This window comes from Seriola lalandi, unplaced genomic scaffold, assembly GCF_002814215.2.
Source record: "Seriola lalandi dorsalis isolate HSWRI2012SDOR001 ecotype SW California unplaced genomic scaffold, Sedor1 jcf7180002054618, whole genome shotgun sequence".
In the NCBI taxonomy this organism is placed as follows: domain Eukaryota; kingdom Metazoa; phylum Chordata; class Actinopteri; order Carangiformes; family Carangidae; genus Seriola; species Seriola lalandi.
The window spans coordinates 110,308-121,324 of NW_019525171.1; the positions used below are offsets into that span (position 1 = coordinate 110,308).

The 11,017-nt window shown below is 40.8% G+C and overlaps 1 long non-coding RNA gene across 1 annotated transcript; it reads right to left on the minus strand.

Annotated features, from left to right (window-relative positions):
- Positions 1–426: 426 nt before the first annotated feature.
- LOC147818347 (uncharacterized) lies at positions 427–1,101 on the minus strand. Its single transcript, XR_015438048.1, has 2 exons — positions 812–1,101; positions 427–534 (listed from the first exon to the last, which is right to left on the minus strand). It is a non-coding gene; the product is annotated as an uncharacterized LOC147818347 (long non-coding RNA).
- Between the last annotated feature and the right edge of the window lie 9,916 nt (positions 1,102–11,017).

An 11,017-nucleotide genomic window follows, 5' to 3' on the forward strand; every position in this document is an offset into this window, starting at 1 on the left:
ATCGCTGGCAGATATTAACCTGGAAATTATTATAATGCCTTTGGTTGTCGTCTGGTTTCTCACGAGCCGCACACTAATTACAACATGATTCACTCCAAATGGGATACAGTTGTGTTTTCAGGAAGTGTTTACTAAACAACCAGCCCACTTCCTTTGCATCTAAACATAGCACCAGACAGAACTCATGGCCAGAAATAGAATAGAGTAGAATACAATAGAAGTTGCAATAAATGGTTTGAAATCATAACTGTCAAATTTATAGCTCTAATTCAGATGCACATGCACACTACTTAAAGGAATAGTTCAACATTTTGGGCTTATTTGCTTTCCAAAAGTTAGATGAGAAGATTGATACGACTTTCATGTTTGTGTAGTGGGTCTAATTCTGCGTTGTGTTTGATTACGATGAATGGAGAGGACACACACTGTAGCTGGTCACGACACAATTTATTCTCCGTCCTGTATTATAGAGAAGAAGTATTCACCGGTGTTCACAAGTGTTTTCTCATACATGCTCTCTTTGCTCTCTCTGGTCTGTAACACCATGAACACAGTCACCACATGGCTCCTGTGAGCATTCATTCTCAATAGTACACCCTAGTGTTATAAGCTACGCAGCAGCCTAGCAACACACACGGCCATAGTACTTCTCCACTCGAGTTAGCAAATTTACGCATGACAATATAACAAAAAAATACACTTTTAACACGTGTCTATGTGACTACACCAGCATTACAACAGTTTAAGATAACTTACATTAACATTTTACAACGAAAACAATGAAAATATGCGGAGCAGCAGAAATGCGTACCTCTCAGGGAAGAGTCAGGAGCAAGAGGAAGTAAAACCCCCAGCGCCACGCGATAAGTACAGTTTCAAAATAAAGTACCCATTGTACTTCCTGTATTTCCCAGACCTTCCCTCTAGCATCTAGCTGCGTTTTTACCTACAGATAACATTTTCAACCACACAATACTTTATAACAGCATTAATAACACTCAAAAGAACGAACAAGAGTAACCATAAAAAAAATACTGTCCTTCAAAATAAAAGTGCGCTTCAACGTCCTGTTCATAATATTGCGCAACAACATCACATCATTACATTTGTATGGTAAATATGCAAGCAAAATGGTTAGCTTAGCTTAGCATTAAGATGGGAAACAAGGGGGAAACAGCTAGCCAGACTCCTCTTTTATTTTATTTTTTTAATCTGTACACACTGTACAAACTGGAAATTTTTTTTGTTACATCTGGTGTATGTCAGGCAAGAAGGGGCTAATCGGGAGGAATGAGAAGATTCCTGGTGGGCCAGGCTGGGATAGAGATAACGCTGTGTGTGTGGTGATCAGCCCAGTGGAGCTGGTTTGCCTTCCCAGCAAACACACAGGAGCAGAGCAGCAGGGTGAGTTCAGGACCACAGCTGGCAGTGAGTCCAGTTGTACAGAATAGACAGAGGACAACAGGAATCTAGTCTGAGTTTATTCAGCAGGATAATATTGTATAACTTTCAGACAGACAGATCCAGTGAAGGGAGAAAAACTACCAACATTCATGTATGTCTGATGTTGTATTTACTGCTGCACAGACATGTCTGATCCTTATATCTCCCTCTATTGTAACCCCCTGGGTTATTTTGTTCATAAACCCTAGGATATTGTCCTTAAATATTATTATTATTATTATCAACAATAAGCAAATGGACATCTTTATTTTCCATTTGTATAGTTTTGTAATATTTTATCATGTATTATGGCGTGTTTAAATCTGTGTAACCATTTACATGGGGAGTAGTGTGAAATTGAATGTAACATAAAAACTTTGTTTGTAAGGTACAGTCGTCTTAACCTAAACTGTTTATTTTATTCTCACATACTATAGTGCTATCAGAGACAGTAGATGCTATGTTGTATCCTAGCTTCCTATTCGTCAGTTAAAAAGCAACGTCAAGTTCCTTGGTTACTGATTGGCCAGGGGGCGGGAGTTGATCAGACGGAGCTGCCGCGTCATCGCGGCTAGAGAGCGGAGAAGAAAGGCTAACAGTTAGGTGTGTAAACGAGGTGTTATCGTTGTCAGAGTGTAGTATGGACGTTACGAAGCTCAACGAGTTAGAGTCAGTGACATTTTGATTAACTACCGCGTTTCCAGCGTGTCGAAATTAGTGTGTGTTTCGTCTGAGTTACGAGCAACGCTAAGCTAGCGCGCGCGGACTTTGGACTAGCTTGAGTGCTAACCGCTCGCTAGCACCTCGGTGGATCTCATTAGCCCGACGAGGAGCGAGAGGAGACCAGACAGCGCAACAACCTCTGGCTACGAGGGAGGAGAGACCTTCTTCATCCACGGAGAAGGACTGGTGAGAGGAGCAGCGCGCTCAGTTTTTTAACGGACAGAGTTAGACTGGACCGGGGTCAGTAACCCTGTTATAAAGCGCGGCCACAGTCAGCGGCCGCCATCTTTAACGTGGCCCAACGCACACCATCCACGAACAGGCCTGTATCTGGATGTTTAATTTTAGTTCACTGTCGGCTTTGTGTTTTTCATAGTGTGGGCCCACAAATATTGGATGTTTTTAAGGTTCATTATGTAGTTAAAGGAACTTTAGAATTACTGAACCAGTAAAACAGAAGTGAAAGGAGTTAATTAGTAAGTAAGGGAATAACAGTAATTCAAAAGAGTATTTATATGTGCTTTAACTCTTGGTTTTGTGTTTAGTGACAGTGTTAATTTGAATTTGAGTCTATACCTCCGAACAGATAGGGCCAACACTTTGACTGTTTGCCTTTACTGAGATTTTCCCATACAAGGTGCTTAGGCCACAATAATATTTTAATGGTGCAGTCATTAAATATGTATTTTTATATTTTATTATTCAGACCTAATTGTGATGTAATAAAAACTTATTTTTAACACTTTGAGGTGTTTTAATGTGAATTATTATAGATAAAGTGAAAGCTAAAGGGAGTTAAAAGGGTAGTAAAGTGAGACCACACATAATGTTAGTCTTTATTCATTCACACAGTAGCAGTATTACACAGGTAGTATCGTCATTAAGGGTAAGTTAACGTATCTAGGCGCTGTTCATAAGACCAGTGAGTAGAACAGTGTTACACTATATAGCTACTTATCTTTAGAGGGAATCCGAAAGAAAAAACTACAGTCAGATTTATCATCAAAATTAATTTATCTTGTTTACTCCATGATTCTTGTACAGTCTGACACAGGCTGTGAGCCTATGTGATGGTGTCTCCAGATGGGTTTAGGTGGGTCAGTCCAAGTTAAAAGTCCTGGGCCAATTTTTATTCCCACTCTTTCCCCGGTGTTTGACGTTGGCCTTGGTGGAGTTTTTGGTTTTTAATGTTTTTGGCGCATTAACATTAAAGAGCTGAATGTCATTTCCTGCCTTGTTATTCCACTTAATTTTATAGATAAAGGAGTGTACAATTATTAGAGACTTGGACTTCCAAAAATGACTTGTGTGCATTTTTCCGGTATCTTCCAGAGTTACTGTCTTTTTAATTCAAAATTCCCTCTCCAGAGTACATGTGGACACCTGACATGAAAAAATTTTGAGCCGTTCCTTTAATGCCAGTGAGAGTGATGCTTTATCTGTAAATGAGGACGTGGTTGTGGCAGCCAGTCTCTGCTTCTCTCATATGTGTGCACATACAGTACACGCACACACTCACACACACACACCTTACACATCTGGTGTAGGTTAGATCTGTTACAGAGTGTATGAATCTCAGAACCACAGGGGGTAAAGCCATCAATCATTCCTCCCCCTCTCAACTTTTCCCTCTCTTCATGGCGCTTGAGGCTACAAGGGGGAAACATTATTGGTGTGTACTGTTACAGTAAAGGCAAAGCTGATGTTTTTTCCTGTTTTAACTCAAAATAGAACAAACAGAGGCGCTGCACGCTAGTTAGTCGTACACAGAGGTCTAAATCGCAGTAAGACACCGTCACCGTCAACAGGATAACCTGAGGTAATCAGGGTAAGCTGGACTCTAGTCTGAAGGGTAAATAGAGAGATTCTGTTACATATGATTTGCAAAGGGCAATATAACTGCTTCTGGGGAACATGTGTAGCTGCTGCACTACCTCACACACACATGCATGACAAGTGGCACAGAGCTAACAGCATTTTCTCATTGATCCAGAGCTACAGCCATACTCTTCCTAATTCAATATGTGGACAGTTCCTCTATGTAACGGTAGACTCAGCTTTGATGGGATAATAAGGACCTGGAGACGGGGAGGGAGGGTGTAAAATCTAATAAACAGCTACACACTGTAGGAGAGAGAAAAACAAGGATTCACACTTCTGATAAATCAGTGATGAACATAACAACTCATCATCACATTGATAACTTAGTAACGTCATGTCTTTATCATGTCAGAGTGCTTTGATAACTGCCAAGGAGAGGCTTTGTGTATGTGTGTGGCATGTTTCTCTATGACTGACTATTTTTTATGTATTTATATTTATACACTGCACAAAATGAGGACCCAGAGTTTGTACAGAAAAACAGAGAGCATACTTGTGGAGTAAGAACAGTTAAAAAAAGATCAGCCCTCACTCCAGATGGTGAAAAATAAATTCTTTGAATGGCGCTTTTGAAAACTACTCATGTCGACAATAATATTGTCATGTTGTGATTACGACACCTCTTTCCACAGGGAAACACCTGAACCAATCGTCTCTCAACAACAACAAATCTGTGCATCACAATACAGGTAAGAGAGGGTTGTTTGGTAAGACACATCATGATTCACACACACAAAAGTTTCAGATTCAGGTTCTGGTTTCTAGTTAATGCATAAGACTACCTGAGCTACATATAATATATAAGTTAATTAGTCATTGCATTCAGGTGAAATTGCATGTCAAGCCAGTTGCACCAGCCAAGCATATACCAAGTATAAGGCCTGATCAAGCAGCTGAGCATCTGTTCTGCACTTGGACGAGAATAGGGTTCAAGGACAGATTAAAGGTGTGTTAAACTCGGACAACCATGTGAACAGTTTCTGATACAACAGGTGGTTCATAGTAATGTGATCGATACGAAGGGATAGTGACAGGACAACTGAGCCGTCCATGACACTCAGAGGAAACTGTATCAAGCCGTGATGTAAATAAGGTCTGGCCTAGCACCTGGGTGTCTGGTCTTTGCCAGTAGGTGTAAGACTCAGAGACCTAGGTCAGGGTTGAAGAATATGTCCAATACACAATTGTAATATATGTACATATATTGAATTTCCAAATATGATATAGATGGACATGTAAAATAAAAACATAAAAATTGTATATGAAACCTATTACTCATATATTGACATATATGTAATAGCCTATACAAATATGTATTTATGTTCATATTGTAGACATAAATATATATCCATCACAAAGCTTGTCAATATATGTTGATATTAATATACAGGGGGGTCCAAAGAAAAAAACGAATATAAGCATAAAATGTTTATGTATGTTTTTTTAATAAACTTATAAATTATACGTATATTAACGTATGCTTGCAACAAGTTAAACCATATAGGCTCATCGTGACATGTTAATACCTGACTTCCAGAGAACTGTTCACCCTGTGTATGTTGATTAGAAGGATGACATTTGAATCCACATCTGAACACATCTGGATTCAAAGACAAAACCACTCAAAAGCTGGTTCACACTTAAGATGACAAAGACTCACATACAGACAGACTCATTTTTATTTATTTTATCGTGGTCATGTACTCCCACTACATGATGTTGACTCTTCAGTTTCAAAATCATTAAAAACACATTGAGAAAGTTGGTGTGGGAGAACCACAAAGAGACAAAAGAATCACCTGATATCTTTGGCAGACTGAGACCAACCCTGTCGTGACCTGAGTACACAGTTTCTGTAGCACAACCAGCTACAGACCAACACACACAGCAGAACTGACCAGGTAGCCCAGCTGAGCCAGGTGCAGTCATGTTTATGTTCTCTGAGTAATTATGGCAAATATTATTGCAGCCTGCTGCCCTTGACTCCTTCGCTCTGCTGGTGCGCTTGGCTTGGACAACTGGCCAGAGCCCATTGACACAGAGTGGGACCAGTTGAGAAAGAGAGAGAGAGATCACAGCCGTTCCAGATGATTTGGTCCAGATCACTCAAACACTCAAGCAATTATGTTGTTATACAGAATAAAACAGAACATTTAATGGACTTAGCTGCTCACTTGATTCAATTATTCAATCTAAAATACATATATTTTAAAAGCCCCTCCTCAAAGCCTCTGCCTGGTTTGTCCCTTGGCTTTCTCTTGCCCTCGCTGCTCATGTTGCCCATAAGCAGAGGGAAATAAAAGCATGTCTAATTCAATGTTCTGTTGAATTTCTCTCACACAGTGCTCGCATGCACTCAGGGTTAACACAAAGCAGAGCGATTTCATGTCTTCAGTTGTTGTCTTGGTTTCAGTGTTGCACAGGGACAGTTCTGAGCCGGTTCCATCACAAACGAGAGAGTAAACATGAAGAAGTTAGAAAGTGGTTTAAAGAGGAATTAGAAGAAATGGGAGAAAATATGCAGGAAAAAGAGGCAGCCAAGATGAAGAAATGGGCACATACCAATAACATTATAATATTGGAATATTCAAAGGAAAACAGGTCTGTGGCCAAAGTGCTAACGTGGAGGAGCAACAATAGCAAAAGCACCATCCCCCTTAGTTCTCAGTCTTGACCTTGGGACAGTGAGAGTTGAACTGAAGGCCTGAGGCTCCTCCCTGAGGTTAGTGAGGACAGCAATGAATAACGGAAACCGTTTCTATTTCCATTAATAAGTTTTACAGCTTATTTTAAATAGTAAAAAAAAGTTTTAAACATAAAACAAAGGAAAATCTAAAAAGAATTTGGCAAGCAGGGCAGTTACCTTTAGCTAGGATCAAGACCTGAGGCTCAACATACATCAAAGGAGCAGATGTGGAAACACAATTCACAAATCCAAAGGGATGAAGCACCTTCTACTTTAACAGATAAGATCCAGGTCATGTACGTGCACAATTCCAGAGACAGCTTGTTTCCAGACTGCAGTTCTACATATACCCACATACAGCACTGGCATCTAGCAGAAGCCGAGTGAAGCAGTCACGTGCATCTAGTAATTTGTCATTTGTGACACTGACAAGTGCCTGTGTTGATGCTGTTGGAGGAGCCTAATTGGAATTAACCAAAATTATTGTTTTACAGAAAGTCCAGAGGGATTGTGGGAAGGGAAAGGGAGGTAAGGCTGTGACAACAAGAGGGATCTAAATAGAGTTGTTTGCAGATTAATGTCGGCTAGAGGGGATCATTTTAATGACCGAGAGAGAGCTACAATAGCCTGATTAATGGCTGCACATATAATATATGAAAGTTTTGGGATGGATGGTTAAATTGGCTCGGAACAGTCATCATTTTCTGAATATTGGATGATTTTATGAACCAACAAATCATTTTGTAACAGGAGGGGGGATGTGGTTCACCGACCTATCGGCTGTTTAACAAGCAATCAGTTCAAAGAAATAAGCAGCTCTGTCTGTGGTTGTACAGGCAGAAGCTCAGTCAGAAATAAGCAGGAACAACTTCGACTTTTCTCCCAGGACGCGGCTTAAATGGTGTTGTGTTGAGTTGTTTTCTGGCTCTGAATGTCTCGTTTTGGGACATCTTGGGCCCCCATACCAAGATGAGTCAACTCTGTCCTTTTATGGCTTCCGGACACTTATTACTCATTTGGATGAGCTAATGCACACATGCTGAAAAGAAAACACACACACACACACGCACAGAGACACCATAGCTCAAAAGCCCTTTTTGAGAAAATTCTGAATTGTGAGCTGTGAACTACTGACATTTTATTCCTGATAAACAGGATGTGACTTGTTAAGAAAGCCACTGTCCCCACCATAAATCCCCTTTATTACTCGAACACGGTGGTCTTGATGTCTCAGTCAATATAATGATGGACGTGTACAGACTGCAGGAGCCTTTACTGCATATTAACCTCAGGGAAAACACAACACTGAAATCTAACTTCATAATGTTGTTATGATAAACATGATAACAAACAAATCTAATTAAACATCAAAGAGGCGTTACCATGGATTCTGATCACCTGGCAAATATAGATCCTCTCCTTTTAGCCTCTTTCTTTGGTCTCCAACAACTCCAGTATCTTTAGCTGCTAAATGCTCCATTATGTTAGTTTCCAGCTAGTTGCTAAATTTGTCTATCTGATAATTGGTGAAGGGCAGGTAGTGTAATGTTTATCTTTTTGTTGAACGCACCTGCAGCTGGAAACAGCTGCTGAGAGTCAATCAAAACAGTAAAGCTGCAGGTTGTAAAAGCAAAACAATGAGCTGAAAGACGCTGAAATGCTCCACAGAGCAGGAAACTGAGCTGTGCAGTAATTCTTTTTGGGTTCATCACTACAAGCAACATCTTCCACATTGCATGAGGTTATGTCATATATTATAAATAGAAAAGTATTGATTAGCGGAGCATTAAAAGTAACATCTGCAACTGTGAAATGTGTAGCAGCTCACATCTGCTCGATCTTCTCTAACCTCATTCCTAAGACATGTTTTTCAAATATGAAAATAAAAGTCTGCCTCTGTTCAAGTGTGGGACACAATCATGACATTGTACATCATTATAATAGAGATTTGAAGTGTTTATCCCGGCTGTGGTCAGTGTCACTGTGTGCAGATCACAGTTGAAAGGACACTGATGACTCTGGTGCCAAAGAGTCTGAGTGGGTTTCTAACGGGGGGTCTGAGAGATGCTGAGTCCATTTAGACCTGGTGCTGGACACGCTGCACATGAAAGCGAAACTCTTCACAGAAAGTCAAAATGGGAAGACAAACAACAGCAGCACACAGGGAGAGCAGGACTAAACTAATATTACTTTTTAACCAGGATTGCACAGGACAGTTCTCAGATGTCACTGGTTATGATTTCCTGCAGGGAGAGTATCCTCAGTCCTTGTTTCTACCCCAGGAGCAGAGCTGGATCTGAGACTGGAGCCAGAGTCTGACACCCTGACTCTCCTACCTGCTGAGACCGGCTGGTCTCTGTCTCACATCCAAAATAGCGCTGCACCTTCGGTTTTTGTGCCACAAGCCCATCTGGTCTCATTTTACATTTGTAATAACGGAGTGACGGTGTGGACGTTTCGCTATAATCAAAATGGATTGCACTCATCCAGCGTTGCTCAAAGTGTTCCAAGAACCACAGACCTGATAGACGCCGGCTCTTGGCTTAGAGTTTCATAGGGGTCAGATGTGACATGCAGGTTGTGTTCGTGTCCTTGCGTCCTCACATGTGCACAGGGTATGATGGAGGTGTGAGAAGCAGAGTGAAGTGAATGATTGTGGTGCCAAAAGTTGACCTCATGTGGCTTTTTGTGCCCTGCTCGTAGAAGGTATTTGAAGTTTGACTCAGTCCCTCAGATCTCACATGTGGCTTGTATTTGCACTGAAATACCTCCCAGATCTGTTGGCTGCTTTGAAAGAGATGTAAACATGAACCTCTTTGCCATTTATCCGGGGCCGTTTGGCTGTCGTTATAGTGTCCCTGCTTTACAGGGGCATGGGAGGGTATTTAAACGACTTGGAGTGCAGTTATGCGGGGCTGTTTATCCCATCACGGCCTGTGTGTGTGAAAGTGAGCGAAAGACAGAGGGATGAAGAGTGATTTCACAATTCTACTAAATTTGTTGACTTTGCCAAATTAAGTGAAATGCTAACTTCGAGGAAGGCCGAGAAACACAGAACAAATGTGGTTTGAAAAGGACTTTTTGAGTGTCCTTGTTCGCTCTCATTCATGAACACGGCCGACATTTTCCCAAACTTTGTGCTTGCTTGTCAGTTACACAACACTGTGGTGTGGCATGCTGCCTTGTTATTGTTAACTGGCCCAGTCTCCACTTCGGACCTATGGGGAAAACAGCTCTTTTACTGCAGCTGATGATGGACATGTGTTTGATAGTTTCTCAGTCACAATTCTGGGAATCTCCTGAGGTCTGTCAGAGCAAATCAAATCGACGCCGTATCTTTTCAAAAGATCAGAATTGGAATAATTCCTTTGTTGAGTTAGACCTATGTGGTACATTTTGCGTAATCTCTATTTTAAGTTGATTACATCTATAAGTGGAAGACATAGTGTATGTAATTCAATCAGAATCATCCCCATGTAACCGATATTTAACCTGGCATTGTATGTGACATATGTAAAGACATCTCTAATGCATTGTCTGTAGTGTGTGTGTGTGTGTGTGTGTGTGTGTGTGTGTACAGTAGTGCATGCTTGAAAGGGGTTGAGGTTTGCAAGATCATTTTTTATTTGCAGGGGACTCATTGTCTGCACGTCCCCTGCTGCTTGTGGTGTATTTCAACCCTGGGAACCAGCATGTACGCTGTGGATAGGAATCAGAAAAGAGAAGGGGAGTGAAAAGAGAGACATATTTTCTTAGGACCGGAGGGAAAGACTGTTTTCTTGTTATTACCGTAATGAGCTAAAAGAAATGGCTTGTTGGTCAGTGAGGACAGTTGAGACATTGTCATTCAGCTGTACGGTCAAACATGATGGGACATTACTGAGAAACACTACAAAGACCAAACTGATAAACGCTGCGATATTTAACTATCACATAAACAATAATTAACACAAATACATGACAACAGATTCCAGTTGAGTGACATTTCCCTTACAATGGACTATATTGAAAGGTTTTTATCATCAAAGGAACAGGTTTGTTCCTGTGTGAAACAGGACGCATTGTATAGATAAGGTATACATACACACACACGTGATCCCAAACAGCAGGTTAAAGCTCCATATTTTCTTCTTCTGTGTTTTATTTGAAGTGTTGATCCATCAGAAGATATAAAAACCATCTCAGTGTAGTTTCACATCTCCTCTCTCAGGCTTCTCTCTGCAGCTCTAGTAACAACAGGTCGGTGAGCCAATCAGAAGAGAGGAGGCTCTGAGCTTCTCTTCT